At 34.8% G+C, this 11,229-nt stretch overlaps 2 pseudogenes; both read right to left on the minus strand.

Moving 5' to 3' along the window:
• Positions 1-3,140: 3,140 nt before the first annotated feature.
• LOC117924079 lies at positions 3,141-7,337 on the minus strand (annotated as a pseudogene).
• Positions 7,338-8,477: 1,140 nt separating this feature from the next.
• LOC117923196 overlaps positions 8,478-11,229 on the minus strand; it is a 3,015-nt pseudogene continuing 263 nt past the window's right edge.

Genomic DNA, 11,229 nt, shown 5'->3' on the forward strand with positions numbered 1-11,229 from the left:
ACTTTGGAGTTGTCAAGGCTTGTAGTAATAAATATTTAGTTATTTGATAATACCATCCCGAAATTGTCATTATTCAAGGATACCCATAAATATTTATTTATGAATTCTTCATTAGTAAGCAAAAACCTCGTACCTACACTCCAAGTGCACTCTATATTACAAAAGCTATCTTTCAAACATGGACAACAATTTTCAACTTTACATATTTTTTTTTTAAAAGGTTTCCTCTATTTATAAGAGAAAGAACCTAGTATCATAAGATTACTTAGAAGTTTAAAATATCTTTATATCATAATTATTTATTCAAATTTAAATTTAAAAAGAATTTTTTTTCCCTTTATTTATAAAAGAAATAACCCTAACATGAGAAGGCTTTTTTAGAAGTTTAATATATGTATATATCTTAATTATTTATTCATTTTTATTAAAAAAATACAATAATATTATCCTTCCGAAATTATATACTAAGCAATTATACAAAAATTCAACAAGTTGAAAAACATGAAAATATCTTGAGAAAAAGCAATATCATGAAAATATCAGTCTCTAATAAAATTGAAATGAAAATGGAATTGGGATTTGAGCCAACCATGCTTTGCTTACCAATTCCCACATGTATTAGTCTAGATGGATTAATTTATCACATATTTCTCTTCTCAAGAACTTTATATTATATTATATAGTTGAGTGTAAAAGTTTTGAAGGTGGTCTTCGTTATCCAATTCGGTAGGTTATAAAATTCAAATAAAAAGATATTGGGAGATGAACCGACCATGCTTTGCTTCAAAACTCCCACGGTATAAATCTAGATGACTTAATTTATTTCATATTTATCTCCTCAAATATATTGAAAATGTGACAACTATATTTTAGCTCTTTGTAAAAGTTTAAAAAATGGTCTTTATTAGCCAATGTAGGGTATAAAAAGAAATTTAGAAATAAGGATTAAGAGAAAATTTAAAATATTTGGAAAATTAGAGGAAATATAAATATATATGGTATTATTAAGAAAAATAATATAAAAAATAAAAATAAAAAGATTATATTACAAAATAAATAATTATTTAGATGATGGTCTATTTGGAGTATGGGGAAGGGAGTTTGATTGAGACAAGTATTTAAACATAATAAGGTGTTTTTTTTTTAAATTTATAAACAATATATACTTTTAAATTTAAAAAAATAAAAAATAAACAATAAACAATAAATTTTTTAAAATAAATACCTATTTGTTAAAAATAACAAAAAAATTAAATTAAATTGTGTGGAAAGCAAGTTCCTAAATTTTATGAAAAATTAATTTTGTAAGACAATTAATTTGATAAGAAAAATTATAATTTATGAATATAAGTTTTAATAATCTTTATAATTTAAAAAAATAATTATGTATGCTCATATCAAGGGAGAAAAAAAAAACCTTCTCTTGTAAATTTATTTATTTTTCAATAGAATCCAAAATTATATGAAATATATTATTAGGATTAATATATATATATATATATATATATATATATATATATATATATATATATATATATATATATATATATTCTTAAATTTTAATAATCAGTTCTCCCCATTTTGAAACTTCTAAAACTTTTTATTTTTTATATTTTATTGAATAATTGTAAATTTTCAATAACACTTCTTATATTATATATAATTTTTAAATAAAATGCTTCATCACTCTCAACTAATTTATATTAATTATTTAAAAAATGTTAAAATTTATTAGGGAAATTGTGGAATTGTTAAAAAAAATTAATTTCTTCTATAAAATTTAATCATTAAAAATTTTCTAATGAGGATATTTTTTTTTTTGCTATTTTAAAAAAAATGAAAAATCTTAAATCAAAATGAAGTTAAGGTCTTGTCCTTTTTCATTAATGGTGATTCCACATACTATAATTTAAGGTAATGACATTGCATAAAATTCAATCAAACATGTTTACATTTGAAGAGTGGTTGCATTAACCACTATAGGCTTCTCATATAGTGTCCAAGTAGCAAGCCAAGTTATTAAATACATGTAAAATTAATAAATAATTAATTAATCCCATTAAAAGTAACAATATTTCACACACAATTTGCTACCTCTTTATCACATATCTTGCATTTTTTTCTTTTGTTATATAGACAAATGTTTGTGGAATGGATTGAAAGAATGAAAAAGCATTCCTAAAATGGATTAATGAGATATTGGAGGGTATTAAATATAAGATGTGCTAAAAATGTTTCATTTATACACTTTCTTTTCTAAATTCCATCTCAATGACATTAACCAAACATCAGAAATTTCAAAATGGAAAAAATCAAACCATACAATGTTTTTTAGATATTAAAAATCTGTAACAAAACATGAAAATTGATGTTGGTGTACATTATCTAAAAAATCTTTTTAGGACATTTAATTTGATTTAATTAATGCCAATGGTAACTAATTCAATCTAAATGTAGGTCAAAGGTTTGAGGGGGTGTGAACTAATTCAACCAATATCTATGTCAAGGTGAGAATGGTAGAGTGGAGTTACAATGAAAGTATGATCTATATTCACGATTTGTACTGGAAACCATTTTGAAAAATCTTATTATTTTGTATTTGGCCTAAATATTTTACAATTTGGTTTTTTTATGCCACGAAATTGTTATATAGAATCAAGTAACTAATAAAAAGAAAATAAGAAGTTATTAAAAAAAACATTTTTTAATATGATTATATCCATAAAATAAAGGAGATCAACTCACTATATTTATGGTTCAATCATGTGATTATATCCATTAAAAAAATCTAACTCATTATATTCAAAGGAGCCGTTGTCATCATAAAACTTTCAAATACAAGAGTTTCAATTACACCCAAAATAACTATTTCTTTTTGTTTAAATTCCTTCCTATTTTTTCTTGTGAGCATATGGAGATATTATATACAACATAACCCATTTTTATAACAAAAAAATCTCATAATATAATACTTCTTAAAAAATATTATCAAAATAGTAAACATCAAACAATTAAAAGTGTACTCAAAATGAAATTTAAGACACCTCAACACATTTGATCTAAATTTGATTTGGACTCCAATTGGGCTTCAAGATGTTGAATCTGCAACTTTTTGAAGCTTTATTTATGAAATCTTTCCGATTATTCTGAAATGTAATTATGCATGGTATTCCATTAAGTTCAATCAAACATGGTTACATCTGAAGAGTGATTGCATTAACCACTATAGGGCTTCTGACGTAGTGTTCTCCATCTGACCATATGAGCCTTCCAAAAATATACCCACTTCCCTCACCATCTCTCTTGGCCTCCAGTGTCACCTTGAATGTTTTCTCTTCATTAATCTTTTTAAATTTCAGTCTCTCAGGTTCCACCTTCACCAATAGTCCACTAGGCACCGCAGTTCGAACCGTGTATGTAGCTGGAGTTCCAACATTCTTCAGGCTCCTAGTCACTGTTACCTTGCCTGAGAAACTGGGGACAGTAATTGAGGGGTAGTTTAAATCCAGAACGCTCATAGGATTTGGTGGGCATTCATATGGCTCGTCCACAAACCTTGACAGTTGGGTTGCATTATAGCCAATAGAGCACAGAAAGTTTAAGTAGTCAATGGTGGTCAAGTCATAGACCAAGCCTGGGTCCATTGCACGGTTAGGCCAGAGATGTCCTGCACCATAGTTGAAAGGGTTTGCCTCCTCAAGTGTACCATTTGCCATAGGTTGTCTCACATTATTTCTGGTTCTCGCTGGGATCCATATTGTAGTCAACATTAAGCAACAGTTGTTCATATTAACAATAATTAAAAAGCGCAAACTATATAATATGCAGCTCTGCTGAAATTTTAACATATGGTACTGACCGGTGGTCATGATTGCAGATCTTATGGCTGATGGACTCCAATGAGGGTGAATCTTTTTGAGAAGGCCTACAGTCCCAGAAACATGAGGGCATGACATTGAAGTACCAGATACGATGTTGAAGAGAACACGACGATCATCTGATTGAAGAAACGTAGGCCCCTTTGCTTCTATGTATGCAGCTAAAATGTTCACTCCGGGTGCGGTGATGTCAGGCTGTAGATTAACATCAGTATATTTGGTTCTTTACAATAATGTTAAGAAAATTAAGAAAATAGTTTTAACAACTCACACTTCTTGCCTCAAATTTTTTGGTATGATCCTTAGATAGTCTTGTTACTTGTTTCACTCAGCGGATAGTTGGTTTCATGCCAAACACCAAACCATGCTAAACACCAACTCTGGATGCTTGCAGGAGTAGAGTCTTTTAATGCAGGAGTGGAAGAATAAAGCTAAAATTAAACTCCTCTGAACTATTAGTTCATTTACTTGGGACTATAATTTGTAACCCACCTTGAGAATTCCTGGAGTGATCGTATTAGGACCCTGAGACGAAAAGGAAGCCATGATTGGTGCTGCTACTGTACCTACTTCAGTTGCTCCTCTGATGTAAGCCACTGGGTACCTGAATGAGAAAACAATAAAAAAATTTTCCTCAAACACTAGAATGGGCCATCTCAGAAATGGATTTTACATGGTATCAGGAAGCTAACAATCTGGAATTAAGCATTTAGAGACAGAAAGATCTTTACTTTGTAATGTGGATGTATAACAAAATGGCAAGACCATCAGCTGCAGAGACATATGAAGTGGGAACAAAGTGGGCCTGAGGAATCAATGTACTAGTGGACAGACGGTTAGCAAGAATCATCCCGATGCCACCTGCCTGAGCAACCACCCAGCTCTTCTGAACGATTTCATTGAGGCCAATCAGGCAGTATACTATCTTCCCTTTCACCTTCTCGGGGTCCAGGGATCCAACAAAGCAAAGTTGTCTACAACATTGAGAGAAAGCAAATACAGTAAGAGTTAGTCATACCTATATAGTGAGATGGAGGATTTGGTGATGAGAATTAACAAGATCAAGATTGAATTTGAATGGAGGATCAGTTTACTTACGCGTCTCTTGCAGAAGCATTAGGAGCTCTAGCATCTACAGAATATACCAGGGGATAAAACTTCGCAGCCGGTAAACTATTGGTATAGAAGCTCAGGCCCTGATTCAAAACAATTCATAAAAGTTGAATCAAGAAAAATATACTTAAGGATTTACGGACCATGAAAACTAAAAGAAATATGTTTTCCTAAACTGTTAGCCACCTTGAATTGCTCGTTATTGCCCAACATGACATAAGAGGGAAAATCCCTATCAATTGTACTAGCTGCAACAGTTATAATCCATGGTGCCAAATTTTCAACACTCCCAGGCGTGGGGCCAGAATTCCCAGCTGAGCAGACAACAACAATTCCCTTCTTGACAGCTTGAAAAGATCCAATTGCGATGCTGTCCAAGAAATAATCACGAGGAGGACCTCCAAGTGAAACAGAGAGGACATCAACCCCATCATGTATGGCAGCATCAAAGGCAGCCAATATATCAGCATCATAGCAACTTGGCCAGCAAACCTTGTACGAGGCAACTCGAGCACTAGGAGATCCGCCCTTTGCAGTTCCATAGCCTGAACCCAAGAGGTTTGCTCCACCAACAAATCCACCACCAGCTGTGGACAGTGTATGCGTGCCATGCCCATTTGTATCTCTTGCAGTTTGGTAGGAAGAATCGAGCGGCCTCCCAAGGCTGCTTCATACCCTTTGTTGAAGTACCTTGCTCCAATCAGCTTCCTGATCATTTAACATTCCATACACCAACCAAAAATACCTTTTGCTTAATTACACAAGAAAGTTTCTGTTTTCCCTTTTCATAATTACTCAAATTTTTTTTTTTTGCATATAATGTTTCTTGTGGAGTTCACGTTGAGAGCATGTGAAGAGGGAAAACCTGTTGCAACCTGTTGCACTTAACACCATCACTGGGCTCACAGTAACCTTTCCACTTGGATGGAATTGGCTCCATTCCTTTGTCATTGAAGCTGTCCGATTCTGGCCAAACACCTACTCTCAACCACCATGGATTTAGAAAAACATTAGGAAAATGAAAAATAAGACCAAAGTTGATGAATAAGGGTGGATTAATGTCAAACTTGTGAGGAGGAAAATGATCAAGAGTCAAATTTTCTTTAACATAAAGTTATTTTAACCCTTTAATCACCTAAATAGCAGCCGAGAATCGATTAATATAAGCCACTAGTAATTACTAACGAATAAATATAACCCTATGCTAAATTTTTAATTCTATTTAAGTAATTGCTCAAGGTTGACCTACTACATAATTAATTTCAATTTATATCAAATGTTAACTTCATTAGTGACCTAAAAGGGAATTGATTAATATCGATCACATCTCGAACTAAAGTATTTATTTCGTCTAGTTTGAAATCTCAACAATTAGCACCAGATTAATCAGGCACCTATTTAAAATGGTTAAAATCTTGTTTACTAAGTCAAAATTCATCACAATTAGGATTGCAGCTAATATGATTAGGTGCCAGTTTAGTTAAGGAGTCCCCATCTCTACACTGTAAGCATGCAATAATCCTAGCTAGCTTATTGATTCCTGAAGCTTTTTCTGAAAGACAAGACGAGAAATATTTCAAAACAGCAATGCTATTGAATGAAGATAGCTCATTGTAAGAGTCAATAAATTTATATACTTCACCAAATCTCAAAGCTATCTAGCAATCAAGACTACCAGTGTCAAGGTTCCCAATAATGATGTCTTCGCCAAATCTCGCCTTCACCCAGATAGAATTTGCAGGAATCTCTCCATTTCTCTCTAGTCCAAGGAACTCCCAGGACCTAGTCGTGTGCAGTTCATTTTTCTGGTTTAAGAAAACAGATAAAACTCCTGGCTGCTCTGCACTCAAACACAATATAGAAATATTATAGTGCTTAAAGAGATCAAAGAATGGGAAGGAGAAGAATTATAAAGAATGTAAGAGTGTGTTTGACAATGATTCTTGTAAGGGTTTCTAGTATATCTATCACTTGAAATTTTTTACCTCTTAAGTATTAAAAATGTTAAAATACTTCCTAAAATCACTGTCAAAAGTACTCAAGTATCTTTAGGTGCTGTTGTGTGCCAGTATAATACTTGAAAGCTCAGCTGCCTCTTCATCTTCCAGGACAGCAGCAAAACCATTTATGTAACTTGTGTAAGAGTAAAAAATTGCTTCTTGTGCCTTCTTCTTGCTGCAGCAACAAAAACAGAGTGGAAATTAAGCAACTAATATAGTAGCCAGTAGGATGGAATTAATAAGTACATTAATGCTTTATCACCTGCCCATGCAAGAACCCAAGAGATCATAATAGGAATCGGTTATTTTGCTGAAGTGCAATGAAGAAGTAGGTTCAACCCCATGTGAATGACTGCCTAGGTACACCACATAAGACTGTAGAATAAGGGGTACATGAATATCAAGTTACATCACATGACATGAGGTTCCATAGAAACAAGCTAAAATAGGTAGTTAGCCACTGAGAATTGAGGGAGAGAGAGAGAGAGAGAGAGAATAATGCTTGCCTGTTTGAGAGCCAGTGTTGGACATTGCATCACAGAGAAGACAGTGAAAGAGAGAAAGACAAGAGAGTCTCTACTAATCCCCATCTAATCCCCTGTATCCTTGTGGTTAATTAGGACCTCTGCTATATGTTCTTCAAGTAAGAGAGTCTCAACTATCCCTTATAAAAGGTCTGCTTCCACAAATCATGGATAATTTATTAATTATATTTATATATTTTTATCGAAGATGTGTGATGGATAGGTAATATTAATCAATAAGAACCGTCTGCAAATGATTGTCCACTTTTAGAAAATTTTACCCAGCACTATCTGATGTCCAAATTTGATTTCTTCCCAGATCCACCTAACTCTTCAAAGAAATTTACCTTAAATAATGATCATTGATCAAAGAAATATATTTATGTCAAGTGGGGTTTTGAAAGAGACCCTTATGAATATGTACAACTAAACTAAAATCAGATAAAAGTTGCAAAATTTGAGAAAATGCATAATCAAGTAAATGAAGGAAAAGGTATATTATAGAAGATACATGTAATTAATATGCACGTTCATCATTTTTTTCACTCCATTATCTTTAAAACATGTCATTACTATATAAGTAAGTTGGAGATTTCAGTTCATACATTTTTCTACTGTTGTGGAACTGATAGATCAGACAAGGTGTCCTAGAAGTAGAACTACACAGCAGACATGGTTGGTTTAGATATGTATATTGCCAAAATAGGTAGTCCTTACTCCTGGTCCCATTCTGCTTCATCAATGTCTTTGTTTCATGCCTTCAAGGCTCCTATTCCAATTCTGCTTCATCAATGTGGTTGTTTCATGCCGCCATCTCCAGTATTGGTACTTTTTGAAATTGGCAATGTAATGAAAATCTCATATCAGGCTCTTTAATATCTAGAATTCAGGCATCACCCGTATTACAGTTTTCTGGTAGACATAAGTTTATAAGCTCATTGGTTTCCATGGAAGATGTTAGATCAAAGGGAAGTTCAAGGTCTGTCTTTTTTATTAACGATGCTTCCACATGGTAAACGTAGATTTATTTATGGTCCTTACACTTGATGTTACATAAAGTTCAATCAAAAGCATGGTTACATATGAAGGGTGGTTGCATTGACCACTATAGGGCTTCTGACGTAGTGTTCTCCATCTGACCATATGAGCCTTCCAAAAACATACTCACCTCCCTCACCATCTCTCTTTGCCTCCAGTGTAACCTGGAACGTTTTCTCTTCATTAATCTTTTCAAATTTCAGTCTCTTAGGTTCCACCTTCACCAATATTCCACTAGGCACCTCAGTTTGAACCGTGTATGTAGCTGGAGTTCCAACATTCTTCAGGGTCTGGGTCACTGTTACCTTGCCTGAGAGACTTGGGACAGTAATTGAGGGGTAAAGGGCTCGTGGGCTTTGATGGGCATTCGTATGGCTTGTCTACAAACCTTGATAGTTGGGTTGCATTATAGCCAATAGAGCACAAAAAGTTTAAGTAGTCAGTGGTGAAGTCATAGACCAAGCCAGGGTCCATTGCACGGTTAGGCGATAGATGCCCTGCTCCATAGTTGAAGGGGTTTGCCTCTGAAAGTGTACCATTCGCCATAGGTTGTCTCACATTACTTCTGGTTCTTGCTGGGATCCATATTGTAGTCAACGTCAAGCAACAGTTCATGTAAATAATAACCTTAAAACAGCACAAACTTTATAATAAGCAACTCTACTGAAAGTTTGACATATAGCACTGACCGGTGGTCACAATTGCAGATCTTATGCCTGATGGACTCCAATGAGGGTGAATCTTTTTTAGAAGGCCTACAGTTCCAGCAACATGAGGACATGACATTGAAGTACCAGATCCGATGTTGAAGGGAACACCACGATCATCTGATTGAAGACCTGTAGGCCCATTTGCTTCTGTGTAAGCAGCTAAAATTCACACTCCGGGTGCGGTGATGTCAGGCTGTAGATTATCATCAATATTGTTGGATCTTAAATTAATAGAAGAAAATTAAGAAAATGGTTTTAACAACCGACACCCCTTGCCTCAGATATTGTGGTATGCGCCCTAACTAGTCTTGCCATTTTTTTTCACTCAATGGACAGTTGGGGTTCATGTAAAAACCAACTCTTGATACTTGCAGGAGTTTTGTCTTCCAATGCAGGAGTGGAAAAAAAAAATACTAAAACTGAATCTCCTCTGAACGTAACCCACCTTGAGGATTTCTGGAGTGATTGAATTAGGGCCCTGAGACGAAAAAGTAGCCATGATTGGTGCTGGTACCGTACCCACTTCTGTTGCACCACTGATATAAGCCACAGGGTACCTGAATGAGAAAAACAAAAATAAAAAATCCTCAAACACTAAAATGGGCCATCTGACTAAATGAATTTAACATGGCTTCAGGAAGCAAAGAACCTGGAATTAAGCATTTAGAGACAGAGAGAACATTACTTCGTAGTCTGGATGTATAACAAAATGGCAAGACCATCAGCTGCAGAGACGTGTGAAGTGGGAACAAAGTGGGCCTGAGCAATCAACGCAAGATGGTTAGCAAGAATCATCCAAACGCCACCTGTCAGAGCAACCACCCACCTCTTCTCTACAATTGCGTTAAGACCAACCAGACAATATACAGTCTTCCCTTTCACCTTCTTTGGGTCCAGGGATCCAACAGAGCAAAGTTGTCTACAACACAGACATAAAGCAAATGCAGCAAAATCTAGTCAAACCTTCTCTACAAATTATGGATTGTTGCTATTTGATGATCCCCTTTTCTTAAAGTCTGAAGGCACAAAGAACCAACATGACCAGATGAGTCTTGACCACCTGATCCTTAGTTTTGTATTTTGGCGGTAAGATATAGGTCGTTAGCAAATAGCGAATGGTTTCATCAAAGCAGAAAAATCCGAATGCTTCTAGAATGAGACTTAAGAGTTGATGATGCCAATTAACAAGATCAAGATGAAATTTTGACAGAGTATCAGTTACTTACGCTTCTCTTTCAGAAGCATTAGCAGCTCTAACATCTACAGAATATGCCAGGGGATAAAACTTCTCAGCCGGCAAACTATTGGTATAGAAGCTAAGGCCCTGATTCAAAACAAGTCACAGAAGAAGATAAAAAAATATATACATGCGCATATACGGACCATGAAAACTAGAACAAATATGTTTTCCTAAACTGTTAGAATTAAAGGACCCACCTTGAATTGCTTGTTATTACCCAGCATGACATACGAGGGAAAATCCTTATCAATTGTACTAGATGCAACAGTTATAATCCATGGTGCCAAGTTGCGAACACTCCCAGGGGTGGGTCCACTATTCCCAGCGGAGCAGACAACAACAATTCCATTCTTGACAGCTTGAAAAGATCCAATTGAGATGGCATCTAAAAACTAATCACGCAGAGTGAATCCAAGTGAAATAGAAAGGACGTCAACCCCATCATGTATGGCAGCATCAAAGGCAGCCAATACATCAGCGTCATAGCACCCTGACCAGCAAACCTTGTAGGCAGCAACTCGAGCATTAGGCGACCCGCCCTTTGCAGTTCCATAGGCCGAACCCAAGAGGTTTGCTCCACCAACAATCTACCACCAGTGTATGGGTGCCATGCCCATTTGTATCTCGTGCAGTTTGGTAGGAAGAATCGAGCGGCTTCCCCAAGGCTGCTTCATACCCTTTGTTGAAGTTCCTCGCTCCAATCAGCTTCCTAATAATTACACAATG

Source organism: Vitis riparia, chromosome 10, assembly GCF_004353265.1.
Source record: "Vitis riparia cultivar Riparia Gloire de Montpellier isolate 1030 chromosome 10, EGFV_Vit.rip_1.0, whole genome shotgun sequence".
Taxonomy (NCBI): domain Eukaryota; kingdom Viridiplantae; phylum Streptophyta; class Magnoliopsida; order Vitales; family Vitaceae; genus Vitis; species Vitis riparia.